The sequence below is a fragment of the Eptatretus burgeri genome, chromosome 3 (genome assembly GCF_056783735.1).
Source record: "Eptatretus burgeri isolate ZD-2024b chromosome 3, Ebu_testis_v1, whole genome shotgun sequence".
Classification (NCBI taxonomy): Eukaryota; Metazoa; Chordata; class Myxini; order Myxiniformes; family Myxinidae; genus Eptatretus; species Eptatretus burgeri.
Window position 1 is genome coordinate 91,193,740 of NC_140963.1, and position 21,438 is coordinate 91,215,177.

Genomic DNA, 21,438 nt, shown 5'->3' on the forward strand with positions numbered 1-21,438 from the left:
AAGTTCTCAAAGGTAATGCTCAATAGCAGCTAGGTGTATGCATGATCAGCTATTTCTTGTTTTCTTGGACAAAAGCAAATCAGAATAACAGAGCCAAAGCAAAGGTGTTTTATTCTGCATAACAGCTTTATGTAGAAGGGCCGTTCGAGATTCACGTAGACTTGGGATTGCAGAACAAGTGAAAATAAGTTAGTGTTGAAATTTTGTCTCATGGTATCATCTCCCTTGTGGTTGTAATGAGAGGGTGGGGTGTGGGGGAGGAATTGCAATCAAAACGAGATGGGGGAAGCAAAAGAAAAGGAAGTTGGCAGGAGAGGGGGTCAATAATTATCTCAACATTTTTTGAAAAAAAACGGGGGGGGGGATATTGTAATCGGTTCTGTCCGTCAGTTCGTTCGTCACACTATCTCTTAAACTGTTTGGCAGAAATTCACGAAACTTAGTAGTTATGATCACCACATGTCAAGAAGGTGCAAGAGATGTGCCATTTTTGGGGTCAAAAGATCAAACACTGACAAATATTTGCAACCAACATTGGGAGACGCATGAAATATGTAATATTTTGGGGATTTGACCCTCACGCCCACCGATTCATGCCGCAGGGGGGTGGGGACTTCTGGTCACATAGGTCAAAATGGAAAACTAATTTTTAACTCAAAATGTGATATTTAGTTTGACGTTTTGCCTTTTTGCTATCTTTTAACCTTGCTTTCGGTGGGAAGCATGGGAATTTGCAATGGCATGCCATCAACTTCACACCAGTTGTCATTTTTTTCAAACCTTGTCTGGAGATGCCACCATAGTTGGGCAAGGCCTGTGCAACTATTAAGCAAACTAGACGCTCAACTAGAGCGGCAAAATCTGGGTACGGCAAAGACGAATGAAAGAACGATTCATGAGATTACACAAGTAAACAAGCAGACTGTCCATGTGTTTTTCCTTGAATATGAACTGTAATGTTAATCAAACATGTTATGAGTGCAACAAAATTTAAATATGCATTTCAATAACATAGACATTATCAAAGCTTTTTGACTTGCACTCTCTGGATAAAACTACAAGCAGACAAAGAAGAAGCACTAAACTCTCATTTATAAAGTTACAATGTAATGTCCTCAACGTTGATTGGTTGAGAGAAAGAAAGGATGGGATTACCTGATCGGTGGAACCATAGAGCATCATGAATAATGAGTAAGCCGATATGAACCATCATGAATAATGATAAGGCGGAGATGAATCAACAAGCGGGCAAGTTGGGGCAAGTTGAGGGGGGGGGTTCATGATGACTCAACTGACTGTGGTAGAGTTGTCACAGAGTCAAGTCATCGTATTCAAAATAGATATAAAGTTCGGACAAATTATTTCTATCAACAAAGAATGGGATTGGTTGACCTGATGAATGTGGCCTCCATTGCACGAAGGTGAGCGAAACTGTCCTCTACTCTGGATTTTAAACCAGCTGATATGATACTGTTTGATCTGGTTTTCAGATCAAACACCAGATCAAACAGACAGTGTCCCATTCTTACTATGCTGTTCAACCACGAGTGATTTTCACCACCCGCCGGTTGCTTCCATCAGTCGAAAAATATGTTTTTCCCATCTCTCATAAAAGGAAGATTATTTACGAATTTCATTGCCAGTGTGACGCTCGGTATGTGGGCCACACATCTTTGAGATTGAAGGATCGCATTGAACAACATGTCCCTTTGGGGATCAGATGGGATTAGATGGGGTCAGTCAACTGAACAGACAACCAACTCAGGCTCGTAAGAATGTACATAGTATGACGACTATTCCATGTGCCTCTGCAATTGGTTACCATTTACGGAATATCCTCAGTGTGCAGAGCAATATCGTATTGCTGGTTTAAAATCCAGAGTAGAGGACAGTTTAGCTCACCTTCATGCAATGGAGGCCACCTTTCATCAGGGCAACCAATCGCATTCTTTGTAGACAGAAAGAATTTGTCCAAACTTTATATCTATTTTGAATATGATGACTTGACTCTGTAACAACTTTACCACAGTCAGTTGAGTCATCATGAAAACCACCCCCCCCCCCCAACTTGCCCTCAGCTTATTAGCATGATGGTTCTCCCAGTTCCTGGTGATTCATCTCCACCTAATCACTATTCATGATGCTCTATGGTTCCACCAATCAGGTAATCCCATCCTTTCTTTCTCTCAACCAATCAACATTGAGGACATTACATTGGAACTTTATAAACGATAGTTTGGTGTTTCCTCTTCGTCTGCTTGTGGTTTTATTCTGAGGAGTGCAAGTCGAAAAGCTATGATAATGTCTATTTTATTAAAATGCATGTGATGTTAATGGCCAGCCCTGTAGCCACAGGTGAAACTCCCCCCAGGGGATCGTGCATTGAAGTTCTTTGTTCGTATGCAGCACAAGCCTGTGTAGTGGCATCATTGGCCGAGTGTGCGGCTGCACTGCTGATTCAGTTCCCTCTGCTGGTGAGGGTAGGAATTTGGCCATGGTGCCAGCGATAGCATGCCTACTCTTTGAGACGCTCGTTGAATGTCCATCCGAGGGATGGGCACACACATTGATGAATCGCTCTGTCTGTGAAACACCAGGATGACAGTTTGTAGCTTGGTCGGGATTCAAACCCAGGCTTGACAGCTTAGAGGCGAGTGTGCATATCTGTAGGTCGAGGCCACCCTGTCACCACCTGTGTTGAAGTAAGACCCCCGAAATGCCACCTGAAAACTGCTGGTAACGGTGGGCATGTCGCGGGCTCAAGCAGCCCGAGGGAGAAACAATGGCACAATCACAATGTTAAAATAGCGAAGGGGTGGAGTTATCTGGGAGAGAGAAAGATTGGCAGTTGCCACTTTCGGTGTAACTATTCGTTGGGGTCATCGAGTGAATTGTGAGCCATTGCAAGATGACTTCCAAAATTGGCACGACCACAAGATGTTTTGAACTATGTTTGCAAAATCAAGCTCACAGATAATGTCCCCAACACATTTATTTCTCTGCCTATCCTCTTCACCTTCACTGCCTGTTTCTGTAGCCAATAGTGAGCGAAGCTCTTCCAAACTAAAGTTTATCAAAACATACATTCGTTCTCAATGATGCAACAGAGACTTGTTGGGATATCTACATTGGCAATAGAACATGAAATTGCACAAACATTCACCTGAGGCAACTAATTGTTTCTACATTTCAGAAACTCGAAGCATGGAAAGCAAAATTCTAAATTCTAATGATCAACTTTGTTGCAGGAACACACAGTATAAAATCATGGGATCCATATTACACAGTTGAAAGTGTATTTCTTAATTTACATAATCCTGTGAAAAGTGCAGAACAATGAGAATATACAATCAGTATCAGATTCGCTGTTTTCATGTAAAATAAATCTTAATTATAAATGCAGAAGTTTTATTCATATTAATGCACAATGTGCATTTTTGAAAATTAACATCGTCTCTTAGGGGGTTACAAAGCTAAAGATACAGCTGGGGCGCCTGATACCCTTGCACCAGCCCTGCAGTTGGGCAAATGTTTCCATGCGCTTGACAATTTTTCCTGTCTACCAATTTTAATCCTTGGTTAGACTACCCTATTATTAAAAATCTATTTTACTGAGCTTTTGTCACAGAAAAGATGAAATGTTAACACAGGGAAAGACAAAATGTGAATGTTTCATCCAAAAACATCAAGAATCTTTGGTGCTGAATGCAGTGACATTCACCAAATACCAGACTCCAGAGCATAATGGTCAGAGCATCTGCTCTGAGTTTTGCAAGGTCATCAGTTCGTATCCAACCCTGGCCGAGTCGTACCAAAAACTTTAACAATGGTACCTGCTCCTTCCTCGCTTAATGCTCACAATTTTAAAAACATAGAGGGGGTCAAACAACCAGAGGTTGGCAAACATTACACAGGCTTTTGGGGTTTATGGCCTCCTGCATTGAAGTTCCTTACAAAGGAACTCATATTATTCTTATTATCTCTTCTTTTTTTTTTAAATAATGTTTTGAAGTTTAACTTTTTCCGATTCTCGGGTTCATTAAGGAATTTGCACCTGCATCACATGCAGGATATGGACATTAGGAACTATCAGTGTACTTTCCATGTATATTAAATGGCCCTTAGATAATCGAGAAATCAACAAAGTGTATGGGATTTAAATCTTGGATTTTATTGTGACAATGTTGTCAGATGGGAATGCAAAGCAAGCAAAGCAAGCAAACCTTTTTTCTTGCACATTGCTGTGTTAACGCTCCTTCTCTCTTTTCTTTCCTGTGTATTCATTCCATTAATTGCTTGTTGTGTCAAACTATTATCCTCATTGCCCCACCATCAATTCTCACCCTCTGTGACATTGCTCTTTCATGAGAGGTGAGTGGAGTTTTGGAGTGAAGGGGAGGAAGATTTGGAGGGTATAAGAGTATGAGGAGAGAATAGAAGGAATGTCGCAGAGAAAAGAGAGAGGATAAAGGAAAATACTGCCATGTCGGCATAAAGAATAAATATATGACTCCAAAAGTGAAGAACAGGGTAGCATAATGTCTGAGTGGAAACAGAAGGGACAGGAATATTGGACAGAATATTAAGGGAACTAGGGAAGGGACACGTATGAGATATATCGCTGAGGCAGGTGTGGGTCAGGGGATTCCCCATGTAAATACCCCTCAAAATAATTTACTTGATGAAGACATCAATAGCATCCAGATCGGTAAAAATAGAGTTAAACAATTCAGAAAAAATACATATTAAAAACTAGAACGGTACTCTTCAACATCACGACGTTGACAGATATGCCCCCATGCCCACATTATCACATCAATATACATACTTGTACCAAGTTTGATTTAAATCCCTGAAACCAGATTCAAATTTGTTGATGTGGAATAATTACTGTTTCGGAATACATGTATTTGAAAAGAATTCCTTTGTTTTGTAGCATAAGCTCAAAGGCTTGAATAGTTATAATTTGTGTTATTTGTGAAAGATGAAGGGATCTTATCTTTTCGTCTTTGTTACCTGACAAACATTCCCTCATTGTGAAGTTGTAAACCTCCTGGCTAATTTTTTTTTTGTGAACCATCTTCAAATATTGGTCTTCAGTTGAACACCACCTCCACCTGTGTCATTGTCCTGACTTTACTAACATTTTCCTTTCCTATATATAAATCAAAGCTTCGACTGACAGAGGATGGATGGAAGGTTTATATCCTGACATGAGAAAGAACAAGTAGACAGTGGACAGACACGCAGACAGTGGATAGACAAACAAACAAGTAAACCGAAAGAAAAACCATATATATATATATATATATATATATATATATATATATATATATATATATATATATATATATATATATATATATATATATATATATATATATACACACAGTATATATTAACACCAGTGATTCTTTGATTTAATAGTTTGGTGTTCATGTTATTTGCCATAAGCTATTACAGTTGAAATACTGACAATGCTTGGAAGGATAGCACATGAACAGTGCATTAACGACGAACTTCATTGACCGCAAGTGTGACAATAATTGAAGTGTCAAGAAAATACAAATCGATACAAGCTAACTAACTTCTGCATGGTGTTCACTGTGCGTGATGTCGAGCTTACTTTTATAATGTTTGCAATGAGCTTAGAGTTGATGTGCATATTCAATGTGAAGGGATAGCAGGTGAGGAGTCAGATTGACTATGGGGAGAAAATGGGGGTGGGGGGGGGGGCTGAGAAGGAAAAGTATAAATTATTTGGAGCCATTGAATATTTGACATTTTTGCATATGTAATATGTAAATGGTGTTGTTTTTTATAGTAAAGTAAAAGCAGCACACATACATTGCTTATCAACAAGAAAACTTACCAGACATAAAAAAGTCAGGTTATTCCAATGAGGTTTTACACCTCTGCATGCAGATGTTTAATGATGGCTTATCGTGCTGCACTTTATTAATCTGTCGGAGGTGGTGTGTGCGAAATACGACCAAATTCCCATTGCAGAGCAGAAAATAACAATGTTTGTTTGGAGTTTTAAGTTTTTAGTTTGGAATAAAGTATTACGGAGTTTGTTTGTTTTCGACCTAGCAACCTTCGATGTATCGCGATCATCATGGTTGTCCTTCATCGCCAAATAAGTCCATTCACCTGTGACATGCGAACAACCTGGGAATGTGAATTTTTGTTGGAATGCAGTCGGAGCTGCTGCTCAGAGAACAACCATACTCTGAGATAGCAAGCACTGAAAACCTGGTGACAAGGAGCATCCAAGAAGACCAGTCCCCAAGCTACCCACAGTTTTAAGGAGGAATTTGTAATTTGTTCACAGTGCTGGAGAAAACTCACCTTCTTTTCATTAAAAACGGCATGGGATATCTAATGTCGCCAACCACTGCTCATTAAAGAGGCCAACCACTGCTGGCAGATGGGTTCTCCAGTTTAATGTCCATCTGATGTATGGTGCATACAATGATGCAAAATCATCGTCATCAAAAGCACAATCAAAATCGTTGTTGGTGAATCATCGCCCTGCGTGCAAAACATCCACATAACGGTCTACTGCTGGTTTGAGATTCAGAATCAGGCTGGGCAGCTCATTGGCACATGCATACCTCCAAGCTATTCAGCTAGCTTTTAAATTTGAATACTACTCATCAAAAATATGTAGTTTATCCAGAAGTGGTTGAAAGTAAACTCCCCCCCCCCTAAAATAGCTTTTAATTCTAAAACGATACCATGCACCCACACCCACCTTGTCTCCTCTTCCAAACCATGTTACCTTCCCATTTTGCACAAGCTTCAATCATCCCTTCTCTCTGCTTCACAAGAAGTTAATTACTATCTCCATTTCCACAATGAAAGTTACTTATTTACAGTAAATAGCATGTGCTATTTTACCGGGCATAGTGGCGTGCACCTGTAATCCAGCTACTCGGAGGCTTGGGTTGGAGGATCACTTGAGGACGGTAGCTCTGCTCTGCGCTGGGCCGTGCTATGAGAGGGTGTAGGGCAGCCTGGAATCATGGTGAAACCCAATCCTTATCCCAGTGTCGTAAGAGGCGACCAGGGTTGCGTCAGGAAGGGCATCCGGCGTAAAACCTATGCCAAATCAGTATGCGGATCATAGCGGATGATCCGCTGTGGCGACCCCTAACGGGAGCAGCCGAAAGAAGAAGAAGAAGAAGCATGTGCTATTTTAAACACTGCACAATTAGATATCACAAAATTCTCTGTAAATATTTCTTGCTCTCCCACCACTTACCTTCCTCTTGATATCCTGCTGTGGAGTTCCAAGGAAGTACTTGGCATGGTGTAGAATTGCCAGTTTGTTTCAGGCTTTGAAGAACAGTTAAGAGATTTGTTCAGCCCAAGATAGCTTGTAACTATGATGGAACCATTAAGTTGCTGTTATTAGGGCTCGCAGTTGGCCAAGGATTGATCACAGGATGTGATGTCGGGTTTTTCATGCTGTATCCTCGAACAAAATTTGAGCATGAGGTGTCTGTGGTTTGAAAACCATGTTTCAGGTTTTGGACCAGCTGGTATTGATCTTTTCATGGTTGGCAGTCAAGAATGCAACTGATCTTTGACATGGCAAACATCCCTACACTACAAAATAGGGTTGCCATAAAATGGACAAGAAATTTATCCATTCTCATAAAACTTTAATGTATTAAAAGTGGATGCTGCTTGCCAATGGAAGTCAGACAGTCTTGAGTAAGCACCTCACAACTTAAACCACTATCTCATGTAGGGTATAAAACCTTGTCAAGCATTTAGGAAGTTGCTGAACCGGGATAAATGTGGAATAGATTAATGACAAGGGAAGAAGTAATATTTAGGTTTTACATTTACATGACTGATGTTATGAGGCCGACAAGTATGATGTTATGAGAAATGTTCAAAAAATTTCTCGGGATACTCACAATAATCCAAGACATGCCAACTTGTTTATTTTTCAGTGTACTTTCCCAATAATTAAATGTGCTTGCTCCATTTGTCCTTAAAACTGTCTTTAACAGTAAAATAGAAGGTTCCAGATTGCTGTCTGCCACGTCTTGGTTTTCCTCATCAATGAATCAGTGGCCACGCAGATTATACTAACAATACTTTATATCTGAAAATAATGTGTATTCACAGGGGACGGGTGGAGCAGTATCTCGGCTTCACAGGGAGGGGTTGGGTAGTTGTGGGTGAACCAATCGCTTGAAGCCACAATCACGAATGGCACTTTGGACAACACATGCAGGTGTTTTGTACAGTTACCAGATTAGTGATAATGTCAGCTGGATATGTGTTAAACACTTTGAGAAACTTGTGACGTGATGCCAGCTGATGCTGTTAATCATGATTGCTGAGGTTTTCGAGTATCGGTCTTGCTTAGACCATGGATACGCCCAATTTTTTGTGCATGGTGGTGAAAATTCTGCCTTGAGAAATTCTAAGTTATGGGGATAATTTGACGACCTTAACGCAGCGATCCTCCTTGATTTATATCTTGACCTCACCAACAGTTTATAGATCAGTGACATCAGTTGGCTGTCCTGAGCTAACGCCATCTTCAAAAGACTTGTGTACATGCTTAAAGTAGACTGGCCATTTAGTTACTGTAGAATATGAAGGGCACACCTTCACTCTTCAGAGCGACCATGCATTTGTGGATTTATTTGGAGCTTGCTCCTTATTTCCATAAAATCTGATTCCTCAACGATCAATTTTAATAAAATATGTAGATGTGTCACAGTCCCATAGACAGAATTTGCAAAATGACACTTGATATTGCTGTTGTGAACACGAAGTCGGTGAACAATCTCTTCGGAGGAATGCGGTTGTAAGGACTGAGAAATATTTTGGTCGTAAAAGGAAGATTTTGCAGTTTGTAAAATAAGGCAATATAGGCAAGGTCATGGAATCCACTAGTGATGCAGACTTTTCTGACCGACTTTTCACCTGAGAAGGGGACGTTCTGAACTGCTCTCAGTGACGTGCCAGGATGGCATCAGCACCCATGTTCTCAAATCTCGCTTAAAACTGTTCTCAAGTCTCATCTTGCTTCTCCTTTGTCTGCGCTGCTCAGCCTGTCCTTCATATTATGCTGCCTACTGTCTGCTGTGATGACAGCCAACATCACTCACATACACAAGGGAGGGTGTAAAAACATCCTCTCAACTGCCGGACAGTAAGCTTACTTTCAAAAATAATAGTCATGAAATACATCATTACAGCTAACATTGTCTTTCTTCTTTTCTAATGGCTTGATTCTATTCACCAGTTTGGATTATGCCCCATTCATTTGACTTTGAGTATTCTGCTGCTGTTATTGGAGATTAATGTCAGGAGGTCGGGGCTGTGTCACTGGATGTCTTCTGTTCATTTGACGTCGCTTTGGCACCCTTTTGACGTTTTGGCACCCCACCATGTGCCTTAGGGCCAGCCAAAAATTCGGGCCAAAAATAATTTTCACATTAAATATTTGTCTTTTTTTGTATAAAATATTTTATTCTTGAATCAGTTCATCTTTTGTCTGGGGTCCATTTCCATGAGCCTGAGATCTAATTTAAAATTTTCAGGCCATTCTCTAAAATTTCAAAATGTGCCTTAGGACCAGCCGAGGCTTAATCTGGCACTGCATCCTGCTCTGCTTGCCCAGCTGTCTGCTTGTTGCATACAAGGCCAACTTATTTCCTGTTTTGCTGACTCCCGACACTCCTGTGGTCACTATGTAGCTCTCAAAAGTAATCCCTTCATCTCTCCTCGTATTAGATGCTGGAGTGTTTCAAGGCAGCAGCATATGTCCAGTCTTGTTCCTTATGCAATACACATAAATGACCCCTCTGATGCTTTGGCAAGCCATCTTTTTCTCTTTGCAGATGATTGCACATTATGCAGTACGGTACCCCCATCCCACCAACATGGAGGCAGCAACTGTCACTCTTGGCTGAACTGAAATTGATTACATGTTAGTCTGACACTGGGAACAAATCATTCAATCAAAGCAAATCTCATATTCTTACTCTTTCTCTCCAGAAGGATTGAACAAACCAATCTATTTTATTTCTATGATAAACCACTGGAAGAGTTTTAGTTTCTTGAATATCTGTCCCTCCCCATCAGCCACATCTCTTCGACAGACCATATATCAAATCTTGGCTGTAAAGCTCGCTGCAAACTGGCCATCCATTGTGCTCAGCCCTTTGTTGGTAAATTTGAATTTACAGCTAACAAGGTGTTTTCCCATAGCACATTTGCTTTCCTCTGGGGATTGGCACCCCCACTTCACTTCTGTCTCTTCTGGATGCTGTGGAATCAAAAGCTCATGACATCATTGGCATTTCCCACAAATAAGCAGAAGCACAGGGCCTACTGTTCTGTCATCACAAACAGATTTGTGGCCTCTCTGGTCTTTTTTTTTTACAACCCTTCTTTTGCTATTGCATCCTTCTAAACCTTCCCAGTTCCTCCAATATGCAAACCCTCTTCCAGTATAATGCATCCCTTATTCTTTACTCTTACCTTTACCTATCCTCGTCATGTCTTCTGACACAGAAGGCCGCTTGCGGTTTCTGCAGCAAAATGCTTTTTACAGGAGCCGGTTGCTGTCCCATTGCCAAACCCTCAACCCAGAGCACCAGTTTAAAAAAAACTTTAATAGCTGCATACTCTTGCCATCAACTAACCACAGTTACAGGCAGTAGGCTTAGCCTTTGATCAACCAAGACCATGCTTCCAAGGCAACAAGTACATGTGGATGCTGTTGACTAAATATATTATTCAATTTGTCTGCTATTCATGGAATTTTCTCCATCAAGGGTTTCACTTTGCTCCCCATGTGCTCATCCACCCAAAGTCATTGGTACTTCTTGGGGTTGTTGGGTTATTTAACCACTGCTCAGCTTTCAATGTTGCTCTGATAAGATTAGTAAAAGCTGTACCACAATGAGCAGGTTTCAGAGTACAAACCAGTTGCTAATGAACCTCCTAAAATCCAGGTTGATGACTCACCTCCATTCTTTTGTTCCTTTTTTTTATCCCGCCTGTGGAACCACCTTTCCGAGTATGCTCAATCCCACTCTTTCTCCAGGGCTTCAAATTGGCAGTACACCACCACCTCAAGTCATCCTCTATTCCAACCCTCAAACTTTTCGATCTCCAGTGAACCCCCAACCGTTCCCCTTCCTCATAGCTCATTCTGTTTTCTTCCCTCTCCTTTTCCTGTTTGCCAATTCCCTTGATTGTTGCATAAATATATCCTATTGCCCTACTGTCAGTATCATTTCACTCTTCCATGAGTCAAGATTTGCATAAAAAACTTAAAAAGTATGAGTAACACACAATTCAACCTTATACCCATTGCATCCAACACTCATTGCAGCCCTACCTTCTTAATAAGCTGCATAAGGAAATTATTCATATAATTACATGAAATTTTCTGCCTTTATTGACAACTTGGCGACAGTGCATGTGATTCTCTTTTTTATGCTGGAATGATATTGTGAAATGAGGAACATAGGTTCATGTTATCAGTTATAGTTAGTGCGATTGTATACAGACAGGCATGTTATTAAAGGGCAGTCTTGCTGCATTTTCTTTTCCAACTATATTAATTTATTTGTAGTTTGTCCTTTTTTCTCAATTAATCCCCACTGTTCACAGTTAATCTCAGCAGAAGTCTCTCACTTATGAGAATACTTAATTTCCATACAATCATCTAATGCTATTTTCTCTCACTTCCATTGTTGTCAGCAACACTTCCCCACAGAGTTTTATTTTGAGCCTGCATGGAATGGGGCAGTTTGCAGGTCAAGTTAATATGTCCTTTAACATGTATATCAAATTTCTAAGCTCATTCACAAAGATTATGAACCAAGAGAGCCAGCCATGGATTAACACCTTCTTTCAGCCATCCTGTAAAAGTCATATTGATCCCTCTTAATCCCAAATATTGACTTACCCTTGCTTTACCTCCTTGGATTCATTTATATCGAATTAAATATTTTAACTCTTTCGCATATGTAAAATGCTCCATAAAGCAAGTTGACTAATAAGCTAACTCTCTAAATCCATGCTCAGTGTTGCTTTTATCTTTTTCATCGACTCAGCCAATGTTGGACTTAAGTCAAATACCCATTAGATTAATGTGCTCATACCCTGCAGCTGCAGAGATTTATGCCTCTAATTAACAATATTCTGCCTTTTTTTTAGTGGAATAACTTTGCATTGAAAGCATCGTTGCACTTTCTCATCAACAAGAGGATGGAGAAATTTATTTGATAAAATGCATTGTATTAAACAAATAGGCCACCTCTTATGGTTTAACTCATTTTTTTTCATTCATGCCCAGCAGCTTAACTGCTGGTTGCATTTCCAGGAGTGCAGCTGTGTCGTTGATGCAGTACCCCCTTGCTGGTTAGGGTAGAAATTTGTACTTTGTTCAGACTAGGTGTCGGTAATGATCGCCTACTCTTTCTGAAGATAATATGGGATCTTTAAAGTCCAAAAGCGGATTCTTGCAGACAAGTTCTGAGCTTACTCTCCCCTGTTATAAATGATGCACTCATTTCTGCAACACCTTGCCTGCGGTGACAGTTTTCAGTTGGGCTGGAAGTAAAATCCAAATGACACAGCTAAAATGTCCATGCCATACCTTTAAGCTATCCTGCTAATCCTTGTGGTTTACAAATATGATGTGAAGCAATGTTCCTTATTTGCCCATGGGAATATTAATCGTTTGGAAGTTTGGAATTTTTTGTAAAATTGCTTACAGGCACCAGTTTTATGCCTTTTGATTGTAACACTTTTTTGTGCTGCAGCAAAACAATCAAGAATGGAGAGTGTAAATTATATTGGAACTCCTCGAGGGTGTTAAGCATGTTCTTACAGCTTATTTGACAATGTTAACACCATGCCTTGGTGTAAGTGCGTTCTGAAAGAATGTTGTACATGACACTAAAAGCATAAAACAAAATAACTACAAACCACTGATGAAGCACCTTTGGGAAGGTGCTTGATGGGTGGAACTTGATTCCTTATTTGTCTGCTTGCTTCTCCGATCTTTGTTTGTGTGTTTGTTATTAATTCAGAAACTAATTCCAGAGTATATTATTTATAAATTGGTTATCTGCCATCCTGTTGATATATGTTAAAGGTTTGTTATTTTTTGTTTGTTGTAATTTAACTTTTTTCCTTAGAGCCTCGATTGTTGTCATAGCTAGTGGTGTATACATGATACCTCATGGTATGTTGGTTGAAGCAGCTAGGGATTTGTGATTGAAATAAGTAGCTTTATATATTTTATTTTTTCCAAAAAAAACCTAATACTTATTTCCAAAATGAAATGTATTTTTAACTCGAGCTAGTATAGGATTGTGCAAGACAGTGTACCACCAAATTGGAATAGGGGGGTACAAAGCCCAACATTGGGATTTCTGTATTGCTTTATCATAAAAAATAATTTGGAAGGGGTATATATTTTCATCCTTCCATTCAGAAACATGTAAAACTGTGGATTCCTATCAATTAGAATCGAGCAATCAAAAGTAGGAGGCCATGTACACCACTCTCACCAATTTCAATAACAGCAATTTGAATGCCCTGGCCTTTTTTTAGCCTCCAACTAGTCAGCCAGGCTGAGGGGTTATTTTTTGGGTCCTACTAGTGTGTCCATCTGTCCGTCTAGAATCTAGATCGAGGGTCTACATCTTGTGGCCTCGGAGCCGCATGCGGATCTTTATGGATTGTGTGTGGCTGTCGATCCTGATCGATCAAATCTGGTTTTTCTCATTATCAATTTTCAGAATTTTTTTTGTGAGCGTTGTGAAAGGATAAAATAATACTTCAGAACTTTGGCAATGATAAACAGGAAAATACATCAGACTACCTGTGAATTCTGTGAACATGACTTGCACGTTGTGCACCACGCATTGTCTGCTGTGTGCTTATTTCGGCCATCTTGCCGACAATTTCGCGCAGCCTCAACCTCCAGCGTCAGTCTAGAATTCGAACCACATTTCTACAAAGCTAGTGATGCCCTGATCCTTGCTGGGAAGGTAAGTGAGAATCCTTTTAATAAACGACTTGTATTGAAATATCAAATGATATGTTGTTTTGATAACGCTTCATAACTCCCCCTTCAATAGGTGTGCATGTGACATCACCACATCTGCCATCTTGGAGTACAAGCAAATAAAACAAAACGACACATGAACTGCATTGTTGTATTTACATTCGTTAAAATAGGAGTTTAAATGGTGAATTTGTGGACTGTAGTTTGTTGTGGAAATTGTGTGAGGATTGGTTGTCATATCATAGACTGCCTACAAGCAACAATACAGACATTTTGATATGGAGGCTTGACTTGGAGTTATGAGGGTTGTTCAAGAGGGATTCAGAATGAGATTCTCACAGTAGTCTCGGAAAGTAAAATTTATCTTTTATTTCTCAATATCTGATAATGGACATGAAGTGAGGTGTGTGTGTGTGTGTGTGTGTGTGTGTGTGTGTGTGTGTGTGTGTGTGTGTGTGTGTGTGTGTGTGTGTGTGTGTGTGTGTGTGTGTGTGTGTGTGTGTGTGCATGCATGTGGTGTGCATATTGCTACGAATTTGGAATTCGATTGCACACAACATACAGGTTCCTTTAGTCAACTATGTCGATAAGTGCTTGTTCCCTAGATAGCTCACCTTCCATTGTTTAAATGTTCAGAAATCGATTATATGCGCTGTGGATCGATTTAATAGTTCGGGAACGAACAATGGAGACATCCCTCCCCCTCTTCTGCGAAGAGGAAGAAGAACCCTGCCATCCCGTGACTCATGATGTCAACAACTCCCTCCCACCCGTGGCTGAGCGGGGGATGGAGCACGAGGGCATGAGTCATGAGTCACACCGGAGCGGGGGAAGGGCGGGAGAAGGATAAAAGGAGATCTTTTCTTTGTTCGTGTTTTGGGAAGTTGGAGTAGACAGCTTTTTGCTTCGGCAGAGAGTAGTCGTTCAGCAGACCTTCGGGTCCTGTTTGGCTTGGGTTAGGGTTGAGGCCTACGGAAGCTTTTTGCTTCGGCTGGCTCAGTGAGCTTCGGCTGAGGCCTGGCTCGGGAGGAGGCTTTTTGCTTTGGTGGTTCCGTGAGCTTCAGCTTCTGCTTGGCTCGGGACAGCTTTTTGCTTCGACCTGCTTTGCTTGGAAGAGAGTTGAGCTGGTTGCTCGGCTCGAGCTGCGAATGGTGGCTTCTTCTTCTTCTTCTTCTTCTTCTTCTTCTTCTTCTTCTTCTTCTTCTTCTTCTTCTTCTTCTTCTTCTTCTTCTTCTTCTTCTTCTTCTTCTTCTTCTTCTTCTTCTTCTTCTTCTTCTTCTTCTTCTTCTTCTTCTTCTTCTTCTTCTTCTTCTTCTTCTTCTTCTTCTTCTTCTTCTTCTTCTTCTTCTTCTTCTTCTTCTTCTTCTTCTTCTTCTTCTTCTTCTTCTTCTTCTTCTTCTTCTTCTTCTTCTTCTTCTTCTTCTTCTTCTTCTTCTTCTTCTTCTTCTTCTTCTTCTTCTTCTTTCTCCATTTTGGTTCCCGGCTTGGTGCGACTCATCGACCTCTTCTTGGAGGTGGTTCCTCGGGGAAATGACGCATCGACGGGAAGGATCAGCACCTCGTCTCACCAGCACGTGTTGAGAAGCGCGGGAAGATTCGCCGGAGCTGGGGAAGGATCGCAACTCACGGCGATTGGATCGAGCTCGCTCTCGCTGGAGCCCGGGTCCAAACAACTTGAAGACCACATGAGGTGGAGAGGTTCGAGATAGGTTATGGGTTTCAGCTCACCTGTCCTCCGAGCTGGAGCTCCTTATCAAAGGCCTCTGCCACCATTTCTTGGGTGTGTGTGTGTGTGTGTGTGTGTGTGTGTGTGTGTGTGTACGTGTGTCCGTGGGCCCGTCTAATAAGTAGGAAATTGTTAAGTGCTTCGTGTGCTGTAAATGTTTGCATCGCATTTTGTATAGACGGTCGTAGTTCTTCTGTCGTGCTTTTGTTGCTTGTATAATTGCATAGTGTTTTGCCTTGTTTAATTGCATACGTGCTTTATTATAATAAATGTCCTTGTGTGAATGTAAACCTGTTCGTTGCGTCCATTCCCTCATTGAACTGCCCCATCTTGCACTCGGAATATAGTTGGTTTTTAAATAGCCGGTAAAGTGATCGGGTCCAACGGGACTGCGCGATAATACCCCGCTCGGTTATCCCAAAAGGAAGCAAGCTGCTTAAGCCGCTCGTTTCCAAGCGGTCCCGTTGAGGTACAATCTCTCGGTAACCTACCTGCGCGAATAATTAGGTAAATCGAAGATTTGGCGATCGGACCCTGTAGCGCGGGTAGAGTGCGGTCAAGGTTGTGGTGTGGTTAAAAACACACCCGTGGCTGGTTTCCGGCGTTGATCCGGAAAGCCGCGACTTGATTGTCCGTTCGGTGGGCGAAGCGACCGCGATTGGTTAGACGTGGTCGTTCGCACGCCGATGGGCAGGAAATCCACAACAATATGTATGTTTACATTTTTGTATATGTATGTATATGTATATGCATGTATATATATATATATATATATATATATATATATATATATATATATATATATATATATATATATATATATATATATACTGTATGTACATATGAAAATGACATGCCCAGACCAGGAATCAAACGCAGGCGCTCTGCCCTCTGAGCTGTCTGGGTGACCCACAGGCGAGACACGTAATTCTCCCACACATAGATACCACTCTCTTTCCACCGCTGCTTCCGAGGCACTGGCTGCAGCAAGGGCCTGTCTACGGGAGGGTCTCCCCCACCCCCCCCCCATGGGGAGCCAATTCCATGACTGTTATAATGCACCACAGGGGGCATAGTAACACAATTATAAATGAACACGAAAGAAAGATCAATGTATATGTGGGGAAATTAAATGTCCCAGATATATATAAATATATATATATATATATATATATATATATATATATATATATATATATATATATATATATATATACATATATGTGTGTGTGTGTGTGTGTGTGTGTGTGTGTGTAAACAATTGAACCCTCCCACACTCCTCTAGCCGAAGAAGCTGCATAAAGCAACCCGAGAAGACCTTACCTTGTGTAGGCATTCTTGGGTTGCTTTATGCAGCTTCTTTGGCTGCAGGAGAGTGGGGGGTATCACTTATTTATACCATACAAGCCACCTGGTATTAGGTGAGAGCTGATTGGCTATTTCCTCCATTCACAGGTGAGAAATGTGGGTGGGTCTTTCTTTATTATTGATATATCAACTGCTTTTGACATTTATATGTGATAATGAATGCAGATGAGTGTTTGAACTTCATTGGTATGCATTGCTGTCTGCGTTATTGCTGATGATTCTCCAATAAATGATGAAACTGGGCCGGTAGCTGACGGTGTGTGTAGCATTGGGATTCTCATGTGTGTACGATGTGTGAACATCTTTATAGTTGTTGAGGAACTCTGGGAAATGTTCGAAACAGCATAGCACTTACCTTGTCGAGGTCTTCTTATGTTGCTTTATGCAGCTTTGGCTGGAGGAGTGTTTGAGTGGTCAATTGTGTATATATATATATATATATATATATATATATATATATATATATATATATATATATATATATATATATATATATATATATACTACACATTATAGATGAAAACAACACACACACACACACACACACACACACACACACACACACACACACACACACACACACACACACACACACACACACACACACACACACACACACACACACACACACACACACACACACACACCATTTTACTCTTAATGTAACTGACATACCACCTTAATCATTTGTTTATTTATATACACTTGATGATCTCCACAACCAACACACAACTTTCAATTATTTCAAATAAATACAGACAAACCACATTGAACTATTTATTAATTTGTAAACATTTTACCATTCCACAACATACATACCACCTTCAATTGTATTTATAACAAGAACAACACTCAGAGCACATCCCTCCGCCAGACTGAACAGTTAACATTTTGTATCCCACTGAAACGTCAGATCTGCATCCAGACCTGAACCTAAATCGAATCGGATTCATGTCACCTTACCACCTCATCCCCCTAGTATTGTCTTAACTCATAGACAACTTATTGAAATAGTATGTTTTGTTATCCACTTTTTTGTGCCATCTCTCAATGGTGAAGAAGCACTCAAATTTTTTTTAAAACTCTCGCATCCGGATCTTCACCAAAATCGAATCAAGCCTTCCTTGTCACACACCTAACCTGCCCACTAAATTGAATCCGTATCCGTCCACAACTTTTTTCGATATTCTGCACACAAACAAACAAGAATGATGTCCTGCAGAGCACGATACTTATAAAATCCCTGAAACAAATTTGACTTTAAAAATAATAGGTGGTTCAATTAAATGACCTGCTTTACAAATCCTGTTCAAATTTCAAGTCAATCGGATGAAAATTGACAATTTTAGAAATTTGGCCCATGTTGAGCTTTTAACCTCAACATAATTTGTGGTTGAATTCAGTGACTTGCTAAGCAAATCCTGTTCAAATTTAAGTCAATCGGATGAAGATTGAGGATTTTAGAAATTTTGGCCAAGTCGTTGACCTTTGGCCTATGTTGACCTTTTGACGTCAAGGTCGATAGTCTTCTTGCTTTTGACCAACTCTTCCATTTGGTGAAGTTTCGTGAATATCAGTTTAAATTTTTGACCTGTAGGCAATTGACATCCAAACGGACAAAATAACACATGCAACCAACCAATATATTTGAAAAATCTTCTATTTCCGCAAGTAACAGACAAAGGTGAAAACATAACCTCCATCCATAACACTTTTCCCATCACCATTCCAAATGACTAGAGACACGAGAAAGAAGGTGGTTACGAGGAGATATGATAGAGATGTTTAAGATAATGAAAGGTAGAGATAAAATAAGTGCATATGAATTATTCAACAGAGTAGACAGTGATAGAAACAGGGGCCATAGCTTGAGATTAAAGAAGAGGAGAGTTAAGATGGTAGCAAGGCAGGGGACTTTCACTCAGAGTAGTTAATGCATGGAATGGTCTCCCTGGAAAGGTAGTGGCAGCAGAAAAAGTGGATAAGTTTAAATTAGAATTCGATAGGTAACTGGAAGTTATGGAGATAGAGGGGTATCGGGATGTTGATAAGACTTTTAGGTAGTTTGAGCATTGATGGGTGATTGTGTGTGGAGTGCTGTTGGTGGGGGTCTTGTCAAGGGAGGTTGTGTTGTTGATGTGTGTTTTTAACCAAGCCCCTGCCCCCTCCCCTGAGGGGAAGAAAAGGAAAAAAAATACAAAAACCACACAAACTACAAAAAAAACTCCAAAAAACAAACAAACAAACTAAAAAAAAACAAACAAAAAAATTGTGTTGATGGGTTGGTGTGGTGTTCATGCAGGCATGATGGGCTGAATGGCCTCCACCTGTGTTGGATTTCCTTGTTATCCTTGTGATCCATCGCAGATGGCGGAAGTAATAAACACTTTCCTATGACCACCACCGACACCTTGAATTATTTATTTATTTGTTTACCTTTTACTATTCCACAAACCTACATTCCACCTTGAATGATGTGTTTGTTTTTTTTAACACTTTCCCATCACCAGTACTGACATACCACCTTTATTTATTTACTTAGATACCTTTTGTGATTCTACAGCCTACACACCACCTTGAATTATGCATTTATTTATTAATACTTTCCTATCACTACTCCCAACACGTAACTTTGAATCATTTACTTATTTATACAGTCTACACTTAACCACCTCCATTCGCTACATATTTACTTATTTCTTTATTTAGTTATTCAAATGTTTGTTCCATTTAAAGTGCAGTTGGGAGCTGTTTCCTCAATGAGAACTTGTTATGAGTACATTAGAACTATCACAATATATGGAAAATAAAATCCCTGTCTATTTGCTTATAAATGCTACCTTACTGTGCATTCCAAATGACTTTAGTTTTCAATAACTTAATTTCATTGACAATGGACATATATAAAGAAAAAAATAACAATATAGTGCACATGGTCAACTAATAATGCACTCACAATAAAACTATGTCCAGACTTAGAACAGAGCAGACCGAGACTCTGGCCTGTTATTTTATGCCTGCTCTGTCCTGAGTCTTCCAAAATCAGTTGGGTTATATTGATGAAATTGTAATTGTAATTTTCATGCAATTGTAATTAATGTAATTTCATTTCATCAAGTTGTAATTGATGTAATTTCATCAAGTTGTAATTGATGAAATTATTGGTTGGTGATACTTTTTCTTTTTCATTTCTTGTCTTGAAGAAAAGTTAACACAAATGTAAGCAGGATAATGAATTCAGATGAGTGTTTGTTTCTGAATAACATTTCTATTCCTTCGTCGTAGAAATGGGCGAACCCATAAAAAGAAAAAGAAAAACCTACAACATACATCAATGCTGTTTGTAAGGACATGCCGAGATACATAGATAGGTTTAACAGTTCGAATCAATTATAGTTCAAGAACAAAATACGAAACAACAGCTTATTGTTATTGACATACAAAAGTATTGCAGATTATCAATCAATAATGTTATCATTCTCACCATTCTGAACAATAAATGCAATGTGCATGAATTGTAATTTGTTATTCTTTAACATCAAAGCTGAAAACACACGTTTCATTCAAACCCCTTATTTATACAAAGGAATTTGCCATAAATTAGAGTTTAAAATACTAGAGACACTCTGTCCCTTCGGGAACATTTGCAAATCGTCTCCCCACCCCCTTCCAATGTCACAGAGGAGGGGGGGGTGGTTCCTTTGCTTCCAACCTGACCCAAGGTACTACTAACACATATGCAAAATTTGATGGAGATTGGGCCAGCCCTGTATTTTTCTATGATTTTCAGATGTACAGAACATACATACACACATACATACATACATACATACATACACACATACACACATACATACATACATACATACATACATACATACATACATACATACACACATACACACATACATACATACACACATACATACATACATACATACATACATACATACATACATACATACATACATACACACATGCAGAGAATTGTGTTATTCACTATAGTATATAATACATTGAGATGACGTGAAAAGAATATAAAAATAACATGACAAATTAAGTTCACAATTATAGAATATGAAAATGAAGGTGATATCCGAGCCTGTTTCTTTAACTCACAACAACAAAGGTGACAAAGTATCTCAACAAAAGCAGTCACAGGTAACACAGTGTTGCAAGCATTGACTGATCATAACATCAGACCAATTAACTAAACTTAGTATCACCAAATAAGGAAATATTCATCAACACTCAAACTTCAAATGCAAAAACTCAA

General features: G+C 39.7%; 1 protein-coding gene across 6 annotated transcripts in view; it reads left to right on the plus strand.

The window, feature by feature from the left end:
• The window catches only part of LOC147030439 (zinc finger protein 608-like), a 231,390-nt gene that overhangs the window by 113,536 nt on the left and 96,416 nt on the right, over positions 1-21,438 (plus strand). The gene's annotated exons all lie outside the window — the stretch shown is intronic.